The 26,711-nt window shown below is 43.2% G+C and overlaps 1 long non-coding RNA gene across 1 annotated transcript; it reads left to right on the top strand.

Moving 5' to 3' along the window:
• Positions 1 to 283: 283 nt before the first annotated feature.
• On the top strand, positions 284 to 17,356 carry LOC119482866. Its single transcript, XR_005205564.1, has 3 exons — positions 284 to 494; positions 8,705 to 8,709; positions 17,346 to 17,356. It is a non-coding gene; the product is annotated as an uncharacterized LOC119482866 (long non-coding RNA).
• Positions 17,357 to 26,711: the final 9,355 nt, after the last annotated feature.

Here is a 26,711-nt window from a genome sequence, read left to right on the forward strand (position 1 = left end):
GTGTGCGTTTACTCTTCCCATACTGAACATTGCTGTTGAGTTTTACTTGTCAGTCAAAGAGAGAGTTCAGTTTGACGTATAGTATTGGTTCCTTTAGATGTGGTCATGTTTACCGGGTTCACTAGTAGTAGTTTGTTGACGTTGTCAGAAATGACGGAGCTCATGGAAGTTCATTTTTAGGCGCATAGTAAGTTAATATATTGTAATTTTAGCTGTATATTGTTTTTCTTCGTAATTTTCCAATATGTCTGAGGAAGATATTGATATTCCCAACGGCCTCATCCTTCTCCTCTGTCATTATGTCTTTGCATTTACAGCATTATGTAACCAGCTTGCTAAATCATTATCCTCTGTGACTTCTAGACGCCGTTAATATTGCCGTTGCTCAGCAGCGGCGTTCTTCACGACTTCACCACTTGAACGCCACGTTTATCGTGCACACGACTTCCCGTGTTATAAACACAAGCTCAGGAGTTTCATTTGAAGGCACCGTAGTATATCATGTCTTTAATGTTGATGAACTTGACATTTCTGTTTTCTTTGTTGGCTGTTCATCTCTTTTTTTCACCCTGGGATTGTAAACCATATGATGACATGATGAGTCCCACCTCACAGACCTGAAGGTTTGCATGAGTTGGCTGCAGGTTGGGGAAGTTCAGACTGTTGATATCCAGCTGTCATAATTAGCAGATGTGAGTGTGAGTTTGTCCCATCATTAACATCAGTAACATCAGTAACATCTGTAACATCTCACATGTCTGTCCTTCTCAGAGCTTCTTCTCACTGAGAGGTTTTGACATTTGCTAGAGGACACTCCAGCCCCTCTCTGCCATCATTCTCCTCCTATAGTGGAGTCCTCACAGGCCGACCAGCAGCTTAAGGATTGGATACTGCACTCTTGTCCTCCAGCCCCCCCCCCCCCCGTTGTCCCCCAGGGGGATCAGCCAGGGGACTGTCTACACTAACGACCAGCAGAGCCTCTCCTTAAAGTCACACTCAGTAATTGCTGCCAGTATACGACCTTCAAGTGGGGTCAAGGGATACGTAATTTTAATGACAACTTTTCCTCTCCCCCGCAGGCCAATTTTGTCTTTTGGCAGAAAGAGAAGTGGCAGAGCTAAGTTCCAGAGTCATCTTTCCACACACAAAAAAAGAATCTGGAGAATCACCTTCGGTAATAGGTCAGAAGGGAGCCGTCCGAATCTAAAGAATAGCCGGGCCAAAGAGTATTGACCCTTCTTATTACTCCGCCGAGAGTTAATGGAGATTACTTAATTCAAGCGCCTATTCATTTAGTCAGAATATAAAACGAGGACAGCAGCAGTCAAAGAGCCGGGACTCCGGTAATAGGCAGTCTCATTCTCTCCGACTCCGAACGGGAAAGAAGAAGACGCTGGCCGCCGGTGGCGAGTGGGAGACGGAGACAGCAATCAAAGACAAGCTACAGCTTTACCTTCTGGAAACATGATTTGTGTCATTTCATTGAAGCAGATCAGTAAAAAATCTAATGCAACATTATGAATCAAAGACAATATATAATATAAAATCATCCACACACTGACACACTTTACATCCACGTTAATGAAAAGACTTAAATCACACCTGTGTCGTATATTGACTATTCAAAAAAGGTAAGTGAGAACACACGTTATCTTCACCCTCTCACACCTTCACGTTTCCACTCAGGAGAATTCAAGTTTTTCTCTCACCGTCCATTTAGAAATGAGGCTAAATGATTTGTGAATTTATGTCTTTGTTATTCATGTTTTCATTTTGACAGTGTAAAACGTCTTAAAGCTCATTACTCTGCGTGAACACGAGATGAAGTGATGATGCCGGACCCACTTTTATGGTGGCCAAGTAGTGTCCAATGAATGCAATGAAGCCAGAAGTGAGGAACAACGGATGCTGACAATGAAACGAGCCAACTATTATTGAGTAGTGGACTTTTATTAGGCTGATTCGAGATGAGCCAGGCCTACGCAGAATCAAAGAGAGATTAGTTAAGTATTTAATCCTCTTATCAACATGGGAGTGGACAAATATGCTGCTTTATGCAAATGTATGTATATATTTATTATTGGAAATTAACAACATAAAACAATGACATCATTTTTTGCAAAACAGTTTTACATACAAACATAACTGCTGGGAAAAAAACAGTTTCCTCTTTAATCTTCATATTGCGACATCAACGTGACCCTGGTGATGATCCACGGTTAAATCAGGAGAACGCCGTTAGAACCTGAACAATCTCCATCACAACATGTTGGTGCTCACAGCCTCACGTCTACCTGCAGGAATTAATATCTGTCGTTGTGCCCAGTTTTAAGTTTGAATGGTGAGCTGTGTTTCCTGCGTCGGTTCCCAACATGTGGATTTACACTGAGTGGAATAGTTAATCATGACCAGCAGGTTTGATGTGCATGTAAGCACAGAAGTTTCTGTGGTTATTTTACCACATTCTGGTGCTTGTTGTAAAGAAAGGAAAGTAACGAGCAGTGGATGTGTTGTGTGTAATTGGGGCTTGACAGCGTGTAACATCACTCCAATTAGAGCCTGCAGATGGAACAGATACCTGGTGCCTGCAGATGGCTGCAAAGAGAGTCACCAGAGTACAGCAGAGGCCAGCAGTACAGGACGCTCAATCATCTTTATTCGGTGGCATTAATGGGAATGAAAGTGTTTTCTTTTAATGAGTGATCAACATGTCAGACTTGAGTTAAGAGTTTGTGTGATTTTAGAGAGGTTTGTGTGGGAGTGTCTTTAATAAAGAGATATTACAGACTACAGGTGAGCGGAGCTGTCGACCTGCAGGCGGGCAGCGGACCACCGCCCGACACACCAAGACACTACCTTTATTCTCTCAGGAATTATTTCTGTGGTAATCACATGATGATTTGTAATCCACCTGCTCACCCTCGTACAAATGAACAATGTCATCGATGATGAAATATCTTTAAATTAAAGAGCTCAGGTTTGATGTCAGGTAGGCTACGAGAGGACTTTAATGTTGAAAAGAGATTGGTGTTGGATTATATTGAGTAAATCTCTTGTGAACATGCTTCTCAATAGAAAAAAGCAATATATTCTAATCCCTACATTCTGACAAATCTCAAATTCAGGGACTTATTGATCGGAAACAACACAATAACAACTTCTTTCCTTTGGCCCTCTGAGTAACAAATGCAAATTAAAGTTATGTACATACTATTGAATTAGGGTGGACATCAAAACAGCACCTGTGAAATGAATCTTGTGAATATGTTATAGAGAAACAGACCTAACAAGGTCAAGACATCAGACTTTATACTGCAGCTGGAGGAAAATAAAGAATCACAATCAGCTCAGGAAAACTACTTTAGAAGAATAAATATGAGCAATGTTTGATCTGGTAGGAAATGAAAGTCGGCGTCGGACGCTTCTATTGGATAAGGGTCTGTCTCTGAAGGTTTAATACAGTCAGACTAATAACTAATTACATTATATTCTATCAGTATCTCACAACCAGACACATTCCCATGAAGCCCATAGAGAAATCAATAAACTGTGCACACAAATTACTAATTCATGCGTACAAATTAGCAGCACATAGCAAAACCCTCTGAGACCCACAACAGACCAGTTTTTGTCTTCTTTAGGGGGGTCCAGGAGGACTTTAGGGGGTCCAGGGGGTCTTTAGGAGGTCCAGGGGGTCTTTAGGGGGTCCAGGAGGTCTTTAGGGGGTTCAGGAGGTCTTTAGGAGGTCCAGGGGGTCTTTAGGGGGAGATAGCAGGTCAACAGTAGATGTCACATAGAAGTGGTGAACATCATCTGAAAGCTGAAACCTGAAGATTAATTTGAGATGCAGCTATCAGGGTTTAGAACATGATGATAGAAGTATATGATGGTCATCCTCATGCTCTGTTATGTCTCAGAAGTTGTTGCAGCAATTCTTGTGTTGATAACATTTGTTCCACAGATTTGGTGCTACATTTTACCACTGGAGAATAATCAATAATCCTCCAAAATACCACATTAAGACACCAAGACCTTGAGGAACACTGTAGAAAAAGACATCCTGGGATTTGGGATCAAACACTTTTGACATTTGAAGATTTCTGCAAGAAAATAGGACTAAATGTATGGATTTGTTTTGCCTCTCAGGTCTTCCGTACAAACTCTATCCGTAAGAACACTATCTATCTTGCAGACTGATTACTGGTTTATTTACTGCTCCCTCAATTATTTTGGCATGAATAAACTTCCATAGCTTGGGGAGTTGTAAGCATGATCATTTACAACCTGAGTACGGAGATCCTTCAGTCAGCGGCAGTAACAGTTCATATTCTGCTGTGCTGGATCTATCGTTTAATCATTTTGATACTAATACAAATAAAATAGCAGAGCTTTGATGCGATCAGTGAAAAAGTGAAGACAACAATATCATTATTAGCAAAAAGGCAGTTTAAACAAATGAAGCCCAACTAATTATCTACCATTTGGAGGAGAAATGGGCGGAGGAAAACGCTCGTCTCAATCACACTGCCAGTCGTTGCTCAGGGGTGATTGGTTCGTGTCAGTTGGTGTGTCTTCATCCCCAACAGGGCCTCAAACTGTTCCACGGTCATCTGAAAATATACTGCCATAAAGCTGAAGGAGGAGAGATTACAGCACATATGATTTAAAAAAGTTATTTTATAAAACGGTCGCTATATCGTGACAGTAGTAACAGATAACCTGACAAAAACCATGTGTCTCTGTGTCCTCCGGTGTCCTCGGTGTCCTCTGGTGTCCTCCGGTGCTCCTAACGGCATCTACAAGATTTCACAGACCGGAGGAAAACAAGCAGTAAGAGCTGATCTGAGGTCTGCTGTCCAGCTGCCGTCTATGAGAGCCGGCTGTCAATCACTCTGAACTCCGACCAAACGGTCAAACTAGGCAACGCTGATCAAATATGAATCAATATTCTTATATCAATAGTTACTGTAATGTCTATTTCCCTCCTCAGATGTTCTCAGAATCATCTTGTAGTGCACGGTTTAGCTGGAACATGAGAAGGTTTGAGACCCCAACGCCATTGTGAAATCTGTTGAAGGAACGGTTCTGGTCACGTGACCGGAGCTCAGCCAATAGGTAAGAAGGAGAAGTTGCTGCTACTGCTCGACTCCATTTTTTCTTCTCAAATTAAGCGTTTAATTAATTTTTTTTTACGAAAATGGAACACGGCAGTGCGGATAATTCTCACCGAACCCGGTGTGCATCGTTGTTCTCATGCGTTAAAACATTTGCATGCAGATTTTTCAAATTCCCACACCGCAGTTAGTTTTGCATCGCACTGGTGAGAAAGGTCTTTAAGTATTCTCTTACAAGGTCTCGACAATATTTGGTGCTAAAGCACATCAACCAAGAGGTTGAAATCAGCCAGGGAGCACACTCCCCCAGTTCAGGTTTAACATGGAGACAGTAGAAGAACAAAGCTGAAGACCTGCCTCATTTCAAGTCCCCTTTATTCCTGTTGCCAAGGCACATTGATCCATAAACACTGATATCCATGTGGACATAGCATATATACACACACTGATGATATGTTACTAACACAAGCTCTCTCTGCGTCTGAATCTCACGCTAACATGCAAACTCATTCAGTATCATATAATATTTTTTCATAATGATAACCTTGAACAATGCGATGCTGGTAACTGCTACATAATATCTATCGATTCCATCCGGTGTGATTTCCTTGAGTAGCTCGGGCTGAAATTACTTGTGTGTTCAGAACTGAGCATTTCAAACAGACTGCCGTATACCTCAGCAGCAATCAATCAGCCTTAATCCAAAACCAATTTACTCCGCCTGAAGAGGAAAATATCTTTTAATCTCTCGCCGACAATCCCTGATTGCGGTGCGGAGCATCAGTTGACAGTCAAACTGTGCCGCTTAGAATGGGATGTTTATATTGGATTTGTGGTTGCCATTTTTACACACACATGAATGAATAGTCAATTTAATACCTGTGAGTACAGTTTTCCCTTCCCTGATGATGGGATATTGCTTTTCCACGACATCTTTTCCAACAGCATATCCTGTTCTGTCCTCCAAGACACTGTAGCATTGAGACTAACACAGAGCTGAATTCTGTGTGTTCAAACTGGAGAGAAACAGATCTCACTCTGGATTCAAGATTTCAATATAAACATAAATGTGTGGAATATTCATTGTACCTCTGACATTAAGCCATCTGTTGTACATGTGTTGTACTGCTTCCTTCAAAGCAGGAGGTGGATACCTCTGTCAGGAGCAGGACAATAGTCGTACTGAACCCGTGACAACCTCGCTGTGGAGTTGGAAGGGAGAGATGTTTGCATCTCATCTCATCTCGTCTGTCCGTCTGTCAGCAGTGTGTCAGAAAACTAAGAATGGATTACTGTAAGTGGTTAAATGTGGTTATTTGTTGGAGCCCCACCACCTCCACTGCAAAATAAAGAAAAATAAAGAAAGAAAAATAAACAAACAATATTGTTTATTTTAATAACATCAAATATTTAAAGTGAAGGGAACTTTGCAGTGTAGTTGTTGAGCATCATCTCCAGCAGACTGAGCTATGCAGCCCACTAGATCATCATCATCATCATCATGTGCTGATCTTCTCTATATTCACAGCACTAATGAGAGGACAATAACAACAGTCACAGTCTCCTCTGGCTATGAACAATAACGCGTCAGTCATTTTGCCGTCGTACATTCTCAGCAGCGCGGTCTCTCCGAGCCCCTCGGTAACCAAACTAATTGAGGGCCATATGTAAGCAAGTAGTTCTTGCTTTAGAGTAGCGCAGGGAGGGAGTCTTACAAATGAGCCCCCCTGGAGGGAAGCACAGCTGAGCCACGGTCAAGCAGAACATCACCACGGAGAACAAGACAGAGCGAGCCGGGGACAGCTCACCCAGTGGCTCCAGCAGACAAAACTCATGGACGGCACTCAAATTAGTGGTGGGAATGCAAAGTGCTGGATGCAGTTAGCAGTGTAGAAAGCTAGCTGGTTACTACATGGGAACAAAATGGTATCAAAGTAATAAGAAAATGACTCCGCTGTCATTTGAAGCAGGCATTAAATGACGCTGTTGGTGTTATTTGTTCTTTTTCAGTACATTTATTTGGAATGAAGGAACTGTACTGGACCTGGATGTTTGGAGAAACTGAAAGACCACAGTGGTTATCCCTCTGTTATCCAATTAAACATCGCAGTACGGTTTGCTTTAATATTGATTCATAGAAGAGGTCAAAGGTGTTGAGTTCAACAACAGTTGATGTAAAAAGCAAGAAGTGTACCACCTATTGACTGGATGAATAATGAGCTTAACAGACGCCAATAGTGAGGGCAAACCGTGTCCTCTACCCTAAACAGCCTGCCCACCCCGGCTTTCTCTCCGTGTTTCAGCTTCCCAGCCGAGGAGCGCTTGATTAAGAGGAGGCTCGTGGGTGGCTGTTGTTTTACTCCCTATTGATCCTCGGAGCACAACTTTCCATCATGCAGAGAAGGCCAGGGCCAAAGACGACAGCTAATTAAGATGGCTAATCACTTCATTTCACAATGGCTGCAGGCTTTGTCACTCTTCTTCCCAGCACCTGTTGTTTGGTATCAGTGACATGATTAAAAAAAAAAAAAGCTGGGAATTTCAAACATTACTGATCTGCAGGAACTGTGCACATCAGAGATGGGAAGGGTGGTAAGACAGGCAATCCTGGGATAAAATGTCCGTACTGATGGAGCTTGTCTGATTAGACGCTGACATAGAGGGCCTACTAAGCTATGGAAGGCCACAACACAACACGCTGGTGCCTTTTGAACAAAGCTTTGCAATGTTTGGATGTTCTAGCTATGAGCATGTTCGGGTCAGACAAATTTTAATCCTGTGGCATAAATATGAGTGTTGGCTGGTGAAATGTGCTATTTTGAAAAAGTAGTATAAATGAAGTAAAGCTTGGAAAGAGACCTGCTGTTATAGCCTCCCAACCAGGCTGATTATCATCAGCTGAGGATGATCACAGGTGATGAGCAAGGAGAGAGAGAAACCTTAAATAACCAAAGTATTAATTCAAGAGTGACCAAGAAAATATACCTGCACAAAGAACAGGTTTAGAAAGAAGAAGAAGAAAAGCACTTTATTAATTCCGAAGGGAAATTCAATTTTATTTACTTATTAGTTTATAGTAATCCCGGACGAGCCCCCAATTGTTACGTTCCCCAAAAAAGCCTGAATGACAGGGGGCGCTACTGAGAAACTAACAAACATAAACTGCACACAGAAATACTAATAAAAGGGTCTATTGGGTTCTAAAAGGAGACTGAGGGAACATAACTCCCCACAGCCGCCCACTAAATCTACCAACAATGACACACCAACAAAGAAGGGGACCCTCTGCAGACACACAACCAACTGAGCAGCCAACCTGCTGATGTAGCCTCCCAGCCAGGCTGATTATCAGCAGCTGAGGGGGATCACAGGTGATGAGCAAGGAGAGAGAGAAACCTGCAGAACAAGATCTGACATCATCCTTTGACCAGAACAAAAAGCATTAAAAGGTTCAGAGTATCTTCTGGTCATTAGATTTTCCTTTCACAAACGGATATTAAAAAAACAAAGAGTGCGTATGAGGACGGTGCTGCTGTGTAACTGAAGGTGATGGACATGGATCAGTACGTTGTTTTTAGAAACAATAAAAGATTGTGTCTCAGGGAAGAAGACATGAAAAAGTAACTAACTTCGGTAAAGTGTGAAAGATATTGATAGATTCAAACTTCCCAAATCAATAACTCATAACAGAAACGTTATTAAAACACCAACGAGGGCTCTTTCCAACCGTAGTGAGGTAGACAACGAGCTACAAACTCATTTTAATCACTACTAGTCTTTAGTCCTCCGAGCCGGACACATTACACCGGTCTCTGACGGGACAGGCCCACCTGATTTTCTCTGTGCCCCCCCACACTGTGATTTCTGCCTCCGCCACTGCGTACAACCACGAGGCCAATTCTAGTTCAAGTTGGACGACTCGTTGGTGCTCCGCTCAGGACATATTTTTAATATCCAAATCAATTTCTATACAGAACTAAACAGTATAATTCCCATCAATCACTAAAACAGAGGGACAAATAGTGTCCCAGTCATCACTTAGTGGCCTGTAATCATTTAGTGGCCTGTACCGTTCAGACCTGTGATGGGAAACGTGTCGTCAAACTGCAAATTAGGCGTGTAGTTCACGCTGCTTTGGGGTTCAAAGCCGCTCAGGATGAGAGGGCTTTAACTCCGACGCGGCGCACAGCGGAGGATAACGTGGTTGATGTACAAGAAAACTCCAAAGTCTTTACATCTCACTCCGTTGTCTTCTTTTTTATTTTCTTATTTTCGCAGAGAGAGCGCCTGTTCTCCTCCTTCATGTTTTAATTGACTGCTCTCTCCGAGTGTCGGGGGACCCCCGCACAACAGTTTGCCAATCCCCCTGTGATCATCACACCCTAACCCAGCCTCAGAGGGACCGGCAGACTCCGACGCCGCTCCATTATATCTGTATGTTGTCGGCAACCGGCGCCTAGGAATACATTGGGAGACGAGCTTGTTATACAGTAAGAATCCGGGAGGAAGCGAGTCACCTCGGTCCTTTTCAGAATCACTCTCCGTGAGGTATTGGATGCTGCTCTTTATGTCAAGTGGACTTATTCTGATTCTCAGAGAGGAGGGAGGCAAACATTACTCAACCGGTGAAGGTGGTGGAGTGTATTTATGCATGGCAGGCACAAGATCACCAAGCGATATTGATAACAGGGAACTCCATCTGGAAAGCCGACCTCAGCCTCGGTGTCACTCCCATCATTTATTTGCTCTTTTGACCATTCTGAGAAGTGATTTGTGCGCCGGGATAAACACAGCGGAGCTGAGCCCCGACCGGCGCTTATGAAAGGAAACTGTACGGGGATGATTTCCCACCTGGATTCAGCCCGGATAAGCAGTTTGAAACGGCAGTATACCGTTGACTGCATTACTGAGTCTGCGAGGCCGCAATATTGCATCGCTCCTTCATTGTCTGATGCCACTGCACCACAGCTCAACTAGAGGGGGGGGGGGGAGTCTAAGAAAAGAGTGTGAGAAGTTGAGTTAAATCATGCCAAGTTGTAGAACATACAAACTTAGTGAGAGATTATAGCTGGAGTCACTTCACATCAGGCAGATCCACCAGGGAGCTAATAGAGACAGGAGGAACAGGAGGAGCTGTCTCTTCTCACTCTTATCCATTGGGGGGATTGATATGCTGGAAAAAAAAGAGGGAAGGGAATCACAAAGGATGAAGCTGAGAGATCCAGGCTCCGCTACGCATTGGGCCTGTCATCTTCTGGAGCCATTTTGATATTTCCTCCCGTCTTAGGCTCCTCTCAGATTGGCTAAGGGCTGTTTTCAAATGCACTCCACTGATCAGTCTGGGGGAGGATGAAGACGAGGGAGGTTTGCAAATCCAAAATAGTCGACTGATAAGAAAGGAGAATGTGATATTTAATGTCCTCACATGTCAGGTGTCAGTTGTCAACACACTGGAGCTGCCTGTCTTTGGATGAGACTTTATTTTAGCGATACTGTGGGTGACACATCTAATAGGCATTTAGCTATCATTGTTGCTTTGACTGTGCTGCCGCCGCCGCCGCCGCCGCCGCCGCCGCCGCTGCTGAAGTATACGTTGAGATGTTGGCACATTCTCCAAACCTGGATGAAATTGTGTGTTTGAGAAGGCTGAGAGAAAGCAGGATAATTGGACTCCTATGGATGGGAAAACCGCAGGATGTGGCGAATGTGAGCGACGAGCCACCGCGTCAGGATGTATTAAATGGAGCAGGTCATCTGTAATTATGCCCCTGTTGCAAGGAGGAAGACATATGATCATTGTGTCGCAGTTTTTGTGAGTGTTTCAACCTCCATTTTGATGTAAAGGCCACCAGAAGGAAGCCCGCTGCTGACTCAGACCTGCTTCTCTTTCATTTTTCAGATTGTTTTCCCCACACTGAGAGCTGATTGGTTGATCCCCTCCACCTCTGTATACACAGAGCGGGCAGATGGCTGTCCCCAGAGTCCTACCTTTTCTGTCTTTATCGGTAGCAGCACAACTGCAAAGAAATGGGGACGTCTTCAGATACCCTTCAGTCATTCTCTAAAGCAAGGAGCAAATAACGTCTGCTGTCTGAGGGGAACTTCACAGAAGCAGTCGTCCTGGAATAATTGCTTCAAACAAATTAGCTCTTGAAGGTCCATTAGGCGAGCATTGTTCCCATCAAACAGTGTGTGATACTGAGGGATGCTCAGAGGGCCGGCGTGAAACAGATGGAGCCATGTTGTCCACATTTCAAATGATGATTTAAAGCCGTAATGATTACCTCAATTTAAAGACACACTATGTGTTCAAGAGCTCAGATCTGTGATGATCTGCTGGATTAGAGAAAACAAGTCATAGTTATAATGTTGTCTTGCAACTTCTTATTCCACTGTTCATGTTACATATCCTGATTATATATTCATATGTGTCTTCATGCAAAGATAACAAAAACAGGGATTTATTCATCTCATATTGTGCCCATATCAGGTATGGAATCAATCTGCAGATGCAGATGTCAGTTTTTGAGCCACGACAAAATCCAGAATGTGGCCTGCAGCAGACTATGGTAAGGCTTGTTTTTAGCCTAGCCGATTGTCTGAAATGCCTTTTGTCGTCACGCCGTTGTCACGGCTTAGCGCTCCAGCCTCGGTCTGGCTCTCATTCACATTAACGGAGGAATGGAAATAACTCTGGATTCAGCTATTAGTGCGTTTACAACTTTAAAAACCTAATGATTTAAATCAGGACTATTAGAGTGATCGTACTGGGGAGTTGATTCACCTCAAAAATAAATGATCCGCTGAGTTACAGACGTCTCTTTCCCAATGGAAGTCTATGGGAAAAACCCTTGTTGGGCATCAATGCATCACGTGACGGACACAGAGGTTGTAGTACCGCCGTTTGGACACTATGAAAGTTGGGATCAACAACCAGCGCTCTTCCTGGAGGGTTGATTCGTGCGTGCCGTACATCAGAGCCCAGTCAAAGTGAAACAAAATTGACAGCAATTTATGAAAGTGTGTGATTCCCTGCAGAGAGGCGGCAGCTGGAGAGACGGAAAAGATAGACTCGCCTCTTCGTTCCCTCAACAAATAAATGTATTAATTTGGTCGGCTTTAATTTGTGCAAACCGAACCAGACTAAATAGAAAACAATTCCACTCTGAGTCCGAACGCCCTGAAGTCAAACATTTCTTACATTTGAGCATCTCACAAAATCATTTATTTGTGGATTCTAGAAATATTCCTTTTATTTTCCACAGAGTTTACTCCAGCCAATCACCGTAGGATGTTTAATTGCGTCATTACATTAGTCAATCACATCGTGTACTGTACAGACGGAGAGCTGGTGGCACCGCCCCGTATCGAACTGACTGAACCAAAGTGAATCTTTTATCATTCACAGTTTGAACTGGTTAGAAGATAAATACGTCCGGCTGAGAGAACGAATGAGAATATTTTAGATTTATATCATTCAGTTTTCAAAGACAAAAATAACCCCATACTATCCTAATGGGCAGTGATGTGTGTGTGTGTGTGTGTGTGTGTGAGTGTGCGCACATGTCTTCATGTGTGCTAATGATTCTGAGAATTTCCCAGGGTGTTGTTAGGAGGAGCCGGCAGACTCCTCAGCTTCGATTATGTATCCTCTTTTATTCAATCATTGCATTGCTCTATAGCTGACATTTGGTCAATACTGCAATCTTCTAGTGATCAGAATATGCCAGACAGTCTGCTCCACAGAATTCCATTAGTTTTGCCTTCAGATTGATGCACTAAAACAAGATATTGAGTGAGAAACAACAATTTGAAGACGATCTCCGAGTTTTATTCTGGCCTTTGAAGGATATTGAGTCAACAGTTTATACGTTCCTAAGTGTCTGGCATAGTCTGCTGTCCATATATTTAGGATTTATAGAGGAGATCCGCCACCATAATATGTACACACTCATTTACAAATGCATGTTAAGGTCATATATTTGCATAGATAAAAACTATATATTGGAAGATTTCCAATAAAATGTGCCTCCAGTGTCCTGGGTGATAGTCCTGTGTTTGTTTGACCCATCCATCCAAGTGGGTCTATCTACATGTGCACAGTACTACAGGACACGCCTACTACATAACACACTCTCCAAACGGTTGGGTTTAGGCACCAGAACTACTTGTTTAGATTTAGGAAAAGGTCATGGTGTGGGTTAAAATAAGTAGTCAATCCCAGAAGTTATCTCAGGAGATGTGTCGTGTAGCCTGCAAGACTGCAGATAGACCTTCTCCATCCATCCGCCCAAACGTCCTCCTCACGCAGACATGGTCCTGCTTTATACTATGTCAGCTGACTTCCTCCTTTGCTCCTGTCATGGATGGCTTTAATATTTCTCATTTCCCATTATCTTTGTGGGCTGCTGTAAACATCAACAGCTCAACAGAAGGCTTGAAGTTAACCAGATCCACACAGATCCATCTACACCACTCAGGCACTTACAAGGAAGGCATTATAAACCTATTTGGAGACTAAAGCATGCCGCCTAAAAACAGAGGACAGCCCGCCAAATTATAATCTACAGATGAAGTAAAGGATTTAGTCAGATCAAGGAGCCACAGCTCACATAGCTAATGGCAAGACAGCATTCAGAACCAACACCGATTATTCTATTATTCTAGTTTCCTATACGTTTCAGTTACAGAAGCAACGAGGCCTTTTAACAAACATATTGTCTGTCTATATGCCCCCGATGTAAACGCTGACCTGAGCAGCTCTGTTCTTATTGTGCTCTTATAAACATCATCATCATCATCATCATCATCATCATCATCATCATCATATCACTGAACTGGTACGAGCTGGTGCTCGTCTTCCTCAGAGGAGACACTCTGCTGGTTATTTTTTGACTTCCTCGATAATTAACGGCCCCTTCGTCCTTTTTCTTTGGCTGCTGCGTCACCTCGTCTATTGCTCTGGAGACAGAATGCATGTCTCCATAGATCGCCACAATGTGAATATTTAAAGGAACCAGCATGAATAAATCAATGCCCTACAACTGGATGTACTTATCAGCAGCCAGAGCTGGTGACAGACAACTGGATCAAACCCAAACAGCCTCTGGTTGAGATATATCCTCCTTGACTGGGATTCAAATACTGAATGTGCTGCAAGAAATCCTGACCCCATATGCTCTTTGGTGAAACAGTGAAATTAATTTCTACTTTTTATAAGCTGTTTTATTAGTATTCAATCACGCCGCTGTACTCTCAGTACATGCTGAGCCGGGTCTTTTTAGTGATGAAAACATCACAAATCTGCTACAGAAGCAGCAGCGTTGCCTGGTTGTCAAATCGTTGCAGTGAAACAGAACAAGAGTTCACGCCTCTGTGGCAACACGTTTTAAATAGTTTTAAATATTTAAACGTAGGGTTTGTAGTGCTGGTCAAACACATCTTTTATTAGGATTTGCTGAAATTCTCTTTACATCTCGACAGCAATCAATAAATCAAATGCTCTGACCTGGTGTCTGTGGCTGTCGCAGGACTGTCCAATCATTTCATTCAGGCCTGAATGAGATGATTGGACGAGCTGACTGCCTGTCTGCCTGCGTATACTCACTGGTGCACTCACTGGGTGTCACCGGAGTCTTCCTCCAGCTGTGAGTACTAACAGCAGCTATGTTTAGCCTTGTTTACCTTCATAATGCTTCATAAGGCTGTAGAGGAAATGTTAGGGGATCACCAAAGTCATTAAGATTCATCCCCTGGGCATCACGCATGTCCATCGAACAGTTGTTCAGATATCTCAGTCTGGACAAAGTGGTGGAGACTGACCAACTGACATCCCTAGAGCCATGGCTAAAGAGTTCTCATACAAGGCCCGATGTTTCTGGGTTGTGTTGGGTCCAACCAGAATTCATCTGGACTTAATGCTATTGAATCCAACCTGGAACAAAGACGTTCTGGTTCTAGGTTTCTAGGGTTGCCTTCCGTCCCTCGAATGCAACGCCACGCTACCAGAATGCATTGCACGGCTGCTTACAAGATGACAAACCAAGATGGAGGCGACCAAAAACCAAGATGGAGGCGACCAAAAACCAAGACAGCGACTTCCAAAATATTGAACTTGAGGCTTCCAAACCGTCGTCCACAAACCAACGGGTGACGTCACGGTGACTACGTCCACGTCTTATATACAGTCGGTGGTAAACTAATTTTACTTCCACCTCAACCAAGTAGAACATTAAATGTTTATTACACACCTACAATAATCAGTAATAATAATCCAAACATGTACTATATAATAATACCGCGTGTCGCATAACAATAAAAATACATAAAAGTACTTTTACTTTTAATTTCCATTTTTTCTGATTGTACTTTTGTGCTGCTGTGGTGAACACGGTGAACACGGTGAACACCTGTAACCCGCGGTACACAATGTAAATGCACGATTACAGACTTTGATGACGGCTTGTTTGTTAATGAGATTTATATTAATGTCTAAAGATAAACGTATTGATGGTAAAACTAAACTAAACATGGTATATTATCTGTAATCTCGATGCTGCTGAGAAGGCCGCAGCAAGACGAGCACAGAAGTTGTACACAAAAGAACAAAATGCAATCAAAGTCATATAAAAGAGAGAGCAAAGTAAAAATCTCCCAACATACAGTAGATGTGCCTCTGCGCTGTCGACGTGGATATAATAATGAAGGAACCTTGGCCTTCACCGGTATTGCCTCCCTCGCAATCCCATAGTATCAATTGAGTCAATCAGAGCTTATTCCAAAGGCTGGGGTAGGACACCGGGACCTTATTTCCAGATAGAGCCTCGGCATTATCATTCATATTAAACAATAACCCAATGGCACTTATTTTCAGAGAACAATATCAGCGGTCAATCAATAATGCATCCAAGGTTCAATTTGAAATTGATATTCTGCTTGCAGTTAATATCATGTGGCTGCTCGGCTACAGCTCTGTGTCTATGAAGGAATTACCTGGCTAAATAATCAAAGGCTATATAGCGTGAGTGGCTGCTACACAGCAGATATTTATCTCCTGGGAGGACGGCTTAATATCGCAGGAAACATTAATATAAGAGGAGGATAAGCAAATACTCGTGGAGATAAGATGACTGCTATCAAGCAGCTAAACGATTTTCGACTACCACATGTCAATAATGGGAAAGCTTATGCATTTGTAAAAGTTCTGCTTTATTGCCGATTTACATAGAAATTGCCTTATTTGAGACTAAATAAGGACTTCTTTCATTCTCTTATTATAGCTCTTTATCCGAGGTCTGGGATAGGATATGGTATTGATTGAGAGTGTTCCTGTGCTGGTACACTGCACTGATGGAGCAATTTTCAACACTTAACAATGGCCTTCTCGTTCTATGGCTGCTTATCAGAGGGGATAAGAAACACAAGTACTCAAGTACTACTCTTAAGTACAGTACAGTATACAGTACTGTTTATGAGATATACTACTCTACCTACTTGATTACTAGTAGTTACCAATCTGCAGATTCAACATATAAACCCAAACTCACCCCATGTGTTGGCATCAGAATGTGTTGGGGTGGCTGAAGACCAGAAACACAAACACTAAGATGTCTTCAAATGAATATGGAACATTCTTGCTATATATATATATATGCATACATATATATATGTATATATATTTCACGGAAATAGTTCACTGAGATGTGTTTCTGAAAACATTTGAGGAGAGAAATAATTCTACAGCTGCTGAATCTGTCTTTATTTTAGATCAACAACGTTTAGTTTAAAAGATTCTCTGGAGTTTGGAGAGGCGGCGAGTTGCGTCGGACGCCCGTGATTTACATAAAGTAGACTAGACCTCAACTTTACGCAAATGAGGAGCGGGCGTCATGACGCTCCGTCTCTCGATTCGCGACGCGACGCTACCAGAATGCATTGCACGGCTGCTTACATAGACAATGAATGGGAAGCGTGGAAAGGACGGATCCTGTGGATACGCACCATCAGTCCACGGCCCCAGGAAGCGGCGAGGTCCAGGCGAGGGGTGCTGTAAAGCCGGTTGGTGTACACCGCCACGGAGGAAATGTGTCCGGTGAAAGACACAGAACTGGACACATTCAAAGACAGGAAATAAAACAAAGAGGTTGGAAGTTTCCTCAGTGGAGGTTTGCTGCTTCGCCAGCATCCGTTCCTCACTTCTTCTCTCATATTGTATGGAAACACAGTTTGAAGCTATTTCTGACGCCTGCTCAAAATGTAAAAAAGCCCCTGAGCTCCAGACGCGGTTCTGTAATAATGTGGTCCATCACGAGCCCGTAAGGTAAATGAACGTAACACTTGGTGGCAGGATTCTGTTATCCATGTAAACAGTGAGGCTGAGGACATGCATGAAATACAGCTGCCTCCACAGACGCCCACAAACGCTTATTGATGAAAATATTATGGCGGATTGTGCTCTCCCTCTGTGGCTCAGCGTCAGAACACAAAGACCATAAGAATAATTATCATTTCAGGAGAACAAATATTACCCCTTGGGCTCCAATTATTTTCATGCATTTGCTCCTTCAGTGTTCAGACTAGATGCTTTTTTAAAAAGTAAAAAAAAAAAAGAAAACGTGTTTCGCTTCCATCCTGTGTGTAAAGATCGAGCTGCTGATCATGATGCATGATGAGGCTATGGCTCATGGAGATATATGGACATGACTGTATCTGACGCAGGACTCCAACATGACACAGGAAGTGGTTTGACTGGAAGGATGCTGCAGATGCCAAACCAATCCAAAACCAAGGCTGTACTTAAATACTCTCTGAAACGTTACCTTGCAGCTATCTATGTTTCTGCATCTTGGTCATGGTCTCCAGCTAGAGGTGCCAGTTGTCCCATCAGTAAGCAAGTTGTAGCAACAACAAGTTGTTTCCAACAACAAAAGAATTCACTAAACAAAAGAAAAGATCTAAACTACCTTAGAGGAGGATTTGCCTTTAACCCCAAATCACTAACTACGCCCCCAGCTGTACATCATCAGTGTAAATAGTGTAGGAAGGTTGTGCACTTCTTTTCCTCAAGTGGCTGCAGCTAGTGAAATAACTTCTATAAGTTTATACAATAGTACTTGACTCACCCCAGTTCACATCATCCCTTCTAATTCTCTTTAAACCTGCAATTACTGTGGGACAAGTTGAAAAGACAACAGCATCATATCATCAGCATATAAAGATGTTATGGTGAACTTGTAAGCAAGCATCTGCCTGATGTACACATCCAGTACATCCAGTACTGACAGGTTATCAGAGCTTTTACACCAAAACCATGAGCTGAAAGACTCAGTGGAGCTGCAGAGATTCTTTGTTGGTTCACCACTACGAGCAACAGCTTTCACATTACACCAGAAATATTTATAAATCACTATTTTAAAAATATTGTTTCCACATTGTTTGACAACATCCCATTTGCAGTATATAATTTACGGTGCAGTGTGAATGATCTGGTGGCATCTAGTGGTGAGGTTGCAGATTGCAACCAGCTGAAGCATCTCCCGTTTGCCAAGCGTGTTGGAGAGCTACGGTGGTCGATACAAAAACACTAATGTCTTTCTCTAGAGCCGGTGTTTGGTTTGTCCGTTCTGGTTTACTGTAGAAACAGAAATAGAAATAAACGTCTCGTTCTAACCTAACAAAAACACAATGATTCTTATTTTCAGGTGATTATACACTAAAGAAAACATACTTATTAATATTATATTACCCCCTAAATGTGACACACTGGTCCTTTAATACACAGTTTAAACTGGAGTTAATAATAAAAGTGTATTTAATATAACTCATTATCCTGTATTCTCCAGCGAACACAAGCTAGCAAATCTCTCTTAGTTATCAGGACTCTCTCCTTTTAAGGCCGTTATTCACGTCAAATAATATAAGCTCATTTAATGTAGTATTATATGTTGTATATTATGTTATTGTGTCCCTGTAACGTCTCCGTACGTACATCAGGCCATATTTATGCTGCGACAGCTAAATCAGTGATTGACCCATTTAATGGAAAATGACCGAATACAGAGCTGAAGACTGAAGCCAACTTCTGCTCCATGCAAAGAACTGGTATCATCAAAGACAGAGTAAAGTTTATTCCAACTAATTGGCAGCAACATAAAAGGGAGATTGAGCAGCATTGGAAGACACAGAAAATCTATTTTTTTTTTTTTTTTTTTGAAATTTATCTAACTGTTTTCTTTCATACGGCAAAAAAACAAAGCATTTGCTCGTTAATGATGAAAGAGCTCCATAACTCCCATGTTGACTGACGATCACTGAGATGTATGACACCTCTCAACTTGTCATAGAGGAGTTATTTGTACTCTGCTGCGATCCATTCTGTGAGGAAAGACCAGATGTCCCGTCTTAATTAGGCCGGCAGTGATGTTTTTAATGACTTCTAGCCCATTACAGGCAACGCAAGAGTTTCAGATCTTCCTCCTGTCACTCCTGTGGGCCTGCTGCTCTTTGTCTCAGGCTGGAATGTGAATTTTGACACATTTAAATCCTCCACAGACAGTCAGGGAGAGAGAACGTGCACTCTGTGTGTGTGTGTGTGTGTGTGTTTGTGCAGGCGCGCAACAACGAGACAAAGAGTTGTTGAATCTGTTGTCGAAGAATGAGAGCAACTTTCCCTAATGTCTTCTATGTTGTTCGTTTATCATGCGCTCTTCATTTATGGGAATGTGGGCACGTATTGTAAAATATATTTAATTCATGGTATATAAAGTTGTAAAACTAGGCCATCGTAGTTGATGCAGGATCTGCTGTGTGTGCTCCTTAAATAATAGTGCAAAGGAAGGAAAAAAAACGCCCTCCAAGGAATCCGTGTAGTTCTCTCTCTAAGGTTTTGAGTCAGACAACACCTTCTTTTCCCTTTCTTCCCTCCCCCTTTGCTTCAGCTCTCTTTCTTCTGTTTGGTTATTCTGTAGTTCCGCTCCCCGGCTTCCTTTTTTTCCTTCTTGGCAGCTATAAGACACCATAATATTGTCAGGGAACGTCTTCCCTCTCATTCATTTTAAATGGATCACGGCTCAAATTATGCTCACAATGAAATAGCAGGAGGAAAGGCAGCAGAAGTTTAGAGCTGCAGATCAAATATGAATCTAATATATTTGCATGTGATACCCCGCCCTGTGATGTGTCAATGAGTAACATGTGCAGAGCCGTGTCGGAGGAGGCCGAGGTGAGCAGACGCCACCCTTCCCCGTCCTATCTGCGGCACACCAACCACCTCGAGGTAAAGATAGAAGTAAGTTTCTGAACAAATGTTATTGCTTGCTGTAATGAGGGTATAAAATGTTATTAATATTTTAGAACAAGCCCTATTTTTCATTTCTGAAACCCACTGTGGGGCTTCTTTTCAAAGGGTTTCAGTCAAAACCCAATGGGAGATTCAATTGACTTTAATCTTGCATTCGTTTGAAAATTTGAGCCCATTAGTTAACTTTGCCTTCTCTGTGCAGTTTTCATTGCATTTCAATGAAGCCGCTTTCCTGTGGTGTTAAAACACTAATAGTTGCTTCAAATAGCAAATGAGAGAGAGGGAATACGAGCAGGAGAGAGAGAGAGAAGGGAGACAGAGGGAGAGGAGAAGGTGGTTAAAACTGCCAAAAATATTATTGGGAAACATCTATATTTTCAATTTCAACATATATATATAAATATATATATATATATATATATATATATATATATGACCTTGGGGGGAGTTAGAGAAATCCAATACATGGCTGTGAGGTACGGTCATCATATATTTATGTGCTGGAGTGAATAATTTGCAGATTGAGTCACAACGTTAGGTATGCTGCGCCACCTTTCATGCTCTGACAACATCTCGCCTGCATCCGCACGGCGAGGCTAATTGGTGAAAACACATTGTGTCTGCGGTGACGAGAGGTCCGAACGGCCGTAATACAATAAAGGAAAGAGGGCGGGACCTGAATTATTCTCTTTGATGTCAGTCGGACCTCGGAAGTGAGACTCTCTAATTGCCACGGCTCTGTAGCGTTTCTCTTCTCTCCTCCGCTCTTTCTGGACGCTGTTCACATGTCTCTCTTTCACCTGCTGTCACCGCACTCAGCTCGAGCCCAACTTGGGAGGTTTCCTCACCTAAGGCTAGCTCATCTCCACTCAGTATGATGGATGTGAATGCTCTTCATACAATATATCCCCTTTAGACTTTAAGTTCCGAGCATCTTGGAAATTGCCTTTTTTGGATTCATGAGCGAGGGCATTGAAAACCTCCCAGCAGTGCTTTCACCAAACATTTTTCAAAAGGTGTTTGTGTCACCGAGCTCATCTAGCTCTCCACTCAGCCGGCCCCTTCCGACCGGCGGCCTCGCCCCATCACAATAGGCGTGCACCCGTGGCGGTCAGTGGATGTGACTGCATCCGCTCCGTCCGCTGCCTTTTAACCAAATGTCATTATGCTTTTCATCGCAGGCTAAACAGCTATCTTATTCACCCAGAATCCCCATTAATGAAAAGTAGGTCAAGTGCAGAGTTCCAAAAAAGGAATGCCAAAATCTCCCACCCCTGCACTATATCCCGCCGCCAGCCCGACCCCGTGGAAAACCGTGCAGAGAAGAAACTCTCTCCAGCGATTTGTCACGCTTCTCAGCCGGCTCTGGCTCACGTTAAACGTATGTACACATCAAAGGGAATGATGCGAATGGCTATTTCCAAAAGCGCTCTCTGCATTGTTAGATTACTTAAATGCCTCTCCTGCTGGTGAGGAAGGCTGCGTCAAAGCTCAAATGAGTCAACACATCTTATAGAAATGCCAAAGTATCTCATGGATTTCATAGAATGTGCCTCGGTGGGATCCCTCCTCCTACCTCGGTGCGGTCGGTCCCTCATCAAATGAGAGCTCGTGTTGTTGTTTCTGCTGCCTCTGTTTAATCAAGCGGCCCCATCCCCCTCCCCAGCATCATCACAAGCTACTGACACAATGCCTGACTAATCCTACGCCCAGCTTTGGGATATGGCACCCACACAGTCAAATGAGCAAACAAAGAAGCTTAAGTCCTCTATACTGGATTAAGGAGGTATAGGAATAATGGTGGGCCATAGATACTCAGTGAGCACGGCTGCTGTCGGCTAACCCCGGGCACCCAGCCACACCGAGCCCAGTGTCTCAGACTGTCTGAGCCCGGCCTAGCTGAGCCCATCTGTCACGACCCCGGTCCTGGACCTTTGGTAACACGCAGTGGGTACTCTGACCATCATCAGCCTTGTCCATGAGCATCAACTTACAGCTGACCCTGACCTGATGCCGAACTGGACCAACGCACCTCTCACTGGGCGGTCGCCGGTCTCTGTTCCTGGAAACACACCTCAGCTCAAATTAGAACCTGTCAATAAAGAAACATCCTCTGAGCAGTTTTCCCCACAACATTCATGTCTGAAACACAGAACAATCAGTGTTGACATGGGAGCTAAGCTAAGCTAAGCACATCCTGCCTCCAGCTCAGTGCTGAAAGAGGAGCTCCACACTACATTGGTAATCACATATGATGTTAAAGGTACTATATGTCACTTTGTTATTAATGACACCGGTGGCCGTTAAGTGAACTGCAGTCGGCATCCTGTTGCTCGTACTCCATAGGTGCGAGCGATCGTTCCTGGGCATCGTGACATTACATTACAATCATATATCACCGTTACTATCTGTAATGTCCAATCACCATGACACTAAATAGCTCGCCATTTGCAAATGACTTCATCAGCTAACGTTACGATGCAAAACCGTCCCGAGTCCTTTACGTAGAAATCAGTCCACAGGCTGTTAAAGGCAACCGAGAGAGTCGGGGACGGTCTCAGTTTTTAAGTTACATTACAATCTGTTCCCACAGCAGCAATACGAAGCAATTAATACATGTAAATTGTTACATATAGTACCTTTTAATACATTTCTCATAAATTAAAATGTCTGGTATAATATAAGTGAAGTCAACTCCGGATGCATCAAACGTTCTTCATCATCCAGATGTGCTCTCACCCCGGAGTGCTTCATGATGAATCACACTTAATCATAAATTGGAGGCGTGTGGCCGATTGAAAACAAAAATAATGACATTATTATTATTGTTATTATTAATTATTATAGCGTTACAGGAAAATGCATCTAAGAGCAGTATGTGAGCCATTCAGACGCTGAACGCACGCAATATCATCCAAGAGATTTTTATAGTATTAAATGTGAATTGCACCGTGAAGCTAAACTATTATCTCTTTAACGCTTTGCCGATATCGTAGCTCGCTGGCCTCGAATCACAGCTCGTCATCTCAAGTTGGAGCCATAGTCTACTGCTTGGATTCTGGCACCCAACAACACAGCCAGACCATATTTTCCATACGTAGCTTCAGCCTGCTGCTCTGAGGTGATCCGTATTTCGCCTCCAGTCTTTTCTTTGTTTAGCCTGCAGCTAACACCGTGACGTCATCGTGACATCGGCACGTCTATCGATCCAATCAGATCGTGACATCAGCCTTCCTTCTTTCATTTAGAGGAAGAAATGCTGCTGCCTTTATCACGGTTACTATTCACCGTGCACATACAGCCATGTTATAAGCTGTTGTTTTAGCAGCGATGGCAGCCAGTGTGTGCATTGTTTCTGCAGGATGGAGGATGAGCAGACTAGTTGTGTAATGAAAGGTGGTGAGCATCCAACACAACAAAGTGTGGACTCCCCGATAGATGATGGAGCAGGTGGGATTTAATACTCGACTGGACTGTTCAAAGCAGGTGCTTTGGAGGGGTGTGCATATTCCTAACAGCATATGTGCTGGTGTGTGTGTGTGTGTGTGTGTTTATGGCAGTATTTCTGTTTGTATTTGTGTGTGTGTGTGTGTGTGTGAGTGTTTAAAGGCTCAGTCATTGGACCCGAGGGAAAGGAAAATGAAGGAAAAGGCACAGGGCAAAGTTGCAGCGTGGGGGTCTGTATCGAACCCGGGCCATCTACCCACGATCCCTGCTGCATCCAATTTCAGCACCAACGCTTCCTGTTAAACCCCATCAAACAGACACACGGCGGCACAAAGGAAAACCTCATCTCCACGGGAAACTAATCCGCCGGTGTGCGCTGTAAGCCTGTCAGTTTTTTTTTTTTTTTTTTATTGAAAGAAGTCATCACTCATTTCGCCAAAGATTAAAAGTATGGCTAAATTGAGAAAATCCGCTTAGGAATTCTGAATTTAAATAGTGAGTTGGAGGGGCAGCTCGGAGAGATGCTAAGGCTTGTGGGGAGCACAGACAGGTATGGGAGGTGAGATAAATTGAAAATATACATATTTGTTTTTGTAGTTGGATTTCCCATAACCATCAGACTGTTTTTCATTTTTTAGTGAAAGCAGAGGAGGGTGGGGGGGGGAGCTGGAAGCAGGAGGCCTCCCCATCCACACACACATACTGTAGGAAGAAATGAGAGAGCCTCGCCTCACAGGCCGCCTCCCGATTGGAGATTTCAGCTGCAGAGACGCGCAAGTGAAATTACTTCCTGTGACTTTAATTGCCTTGCTGTTGGCAGCGAGGTGTTTCAGCAGCAGAGGGATGCCAAATGCTTAACTCTGCCATGTTCGAGTCAACAGGGGTGTGTCCAGGAGGTGGCCTGGGGGGGCACAGGCCCCTGAAGGAGGCGGGAAGAAGAAGTTAAAGGACCAATATGGAATATATATATTTACTGATATGTCATCAGAGATTAAGGAAACACAACAACGCTACAGCCAGCATGTTCTCCTCTGACATTTCCATTCCGCTCCGTAACGTCTGTTTTAGTTCTGGTCGGTGTGATCCATCCTCTGACCGGTTCAACACCTCGTTGACACGTATGAAACAAACACAGCCTTCTGCAGCCGTGGAGGCAGACTAACCAACCGAATCAACAGAGATAACGTTAACGTTAGATTCTACCAACCTGAGAAGCCTCGACGCGTCTCTCTGTGGTCCGCACGCAGCTGGTTATCAAGGCAGCGAGTCTTTGAGACACTAATGCTGGCCAGAGCGTCTAGAACGGGGGTCAGCAACCTGCAGCTCTTTAGCCGCTCTCCAGTGGCTAGTGATTCTTTTTTTTTACATTTTAATTTTAATCATTATTGTAGACCGAAAGTGATTCTTACATTCTCCAATTGCAAACATGTGTAGCCTATACTAGAGATGCACCGATACCAATGGGCCGATACCCAAAGCCCAGGTATCGCTATCGGTATGGGGACTGAAAAAGTGGTATTGGTGCATCCCCTAGCCTTTACACTGAATAATAAAATAAGTTTTAACATTTCAGTAAACTAAACTGTGTGTCATATCCTGCGTACGTCTACGGCCCATCACTTATCCTCTAAGTTTGCCGATCCTCAACAGCGTTGGCTCATCTTGAGTTCCTCTAGCCACAGTCGGTTTACAAATCCAAAAAAAGAAAAATTCTTGGAGGAAAATGGAGAATTGAAATAGTGCGTGGACAGATTAGTTTGCTTTCTGCGGTGAAAAATTTGCAAACAACAAAAAAAGTAATTGAAAGACATTTCTAGAACAAACCCACTGGAAGCTTCCAGACAAATCTCCTCAAGACGAGTCTTCAGTGTCCCGCCTTTCGTTTGGGTCCTCACTTTATTAGACTCAATAGGCGCTATTACCTTCATTATAAGGCTACAATACAACTTGCGGCTCCAGATAGATTTGTTTTTTGCCTAAAATGTCTCTTCTGATAGTAAAGGTTGCTGAGCCCTGGTCTAGAAGGTAACCCTCAAATTGCGAAAATGTGCGCTAACTGCTATCGGTCACTCTGGAGGAGCGGACGAGCCACGGCTCCGATGTTACCCATTTGAAACGCTAGCTGTCAGTGCTACATATTGCTCCTTTAATAATTCATGTTGATTTTGTGGAAGTGTTCTAATAGAACAATCGGAGAGATGTCACCGTGAAGGCTACCACCTGTAGCTGACGACGTGGTGAAGACGGAGCTTTAAAGTTAACAGCTTTATGGTCCGATGAACTATCATTTATTTTTATTTAAGATGTAGCAAGTATTAGTATTAGTTATGATCCAAGGTTTTCTTATTCACATTGTGCAGTGCATGCTATCATTACATGGTTTTTGAGTATTATATCTGGTGTCAGGGATGCACAGATGTTTATTACTGGAATATTTACACACAGCTGAAGAAAGACTGAAAGACTGAAAGCTTAAATCGTGTTCTTTTATTTGAATGAATTTACCAAATCAAGTTAAAACTACAAGTAAATCCATGTCTCCCTTTTTGTGCATCACATGTGTGTGAGCTGTGCTTTCCAGCAGCCTCTCGTCTCTGAGATATTTCATGCACTGGCCAGAGAGCCTGTGTCTTAGGTGATAATTATGTCAGCTCCCAGACCAAATGATGTATTATTTATTTTGCAGTAACTCGCTGATCCCTCTCCCTCTAACTGCTGGCTGAGATGTGTGCCCCTGGAGTGGTCATTAATCTGATATCTGGCCGGCCTGGGCGCAGCCCCTATGATCCTGACCCAATCTCAGATCCTAATCCAAGGAGGAAGAGGGCTGCAGGCCAGGATTTGGAGGCCCC

The sequence above is a fragment of the Sebastes umbrosus genome, chromosome 23, assembly GCF_015220745.1.
Source record: "Sebastes umbrosus isolate fSebUmb1 chromosome 23, fSebUmb1.pri, whole genome shotgun sequence".
Lineage (NCBI taxonomy): Eukaryota > Metazoa > Chordata > Actinopteri > Perciformes > Sebastidae > Sebastes > Sebastes umbrosus.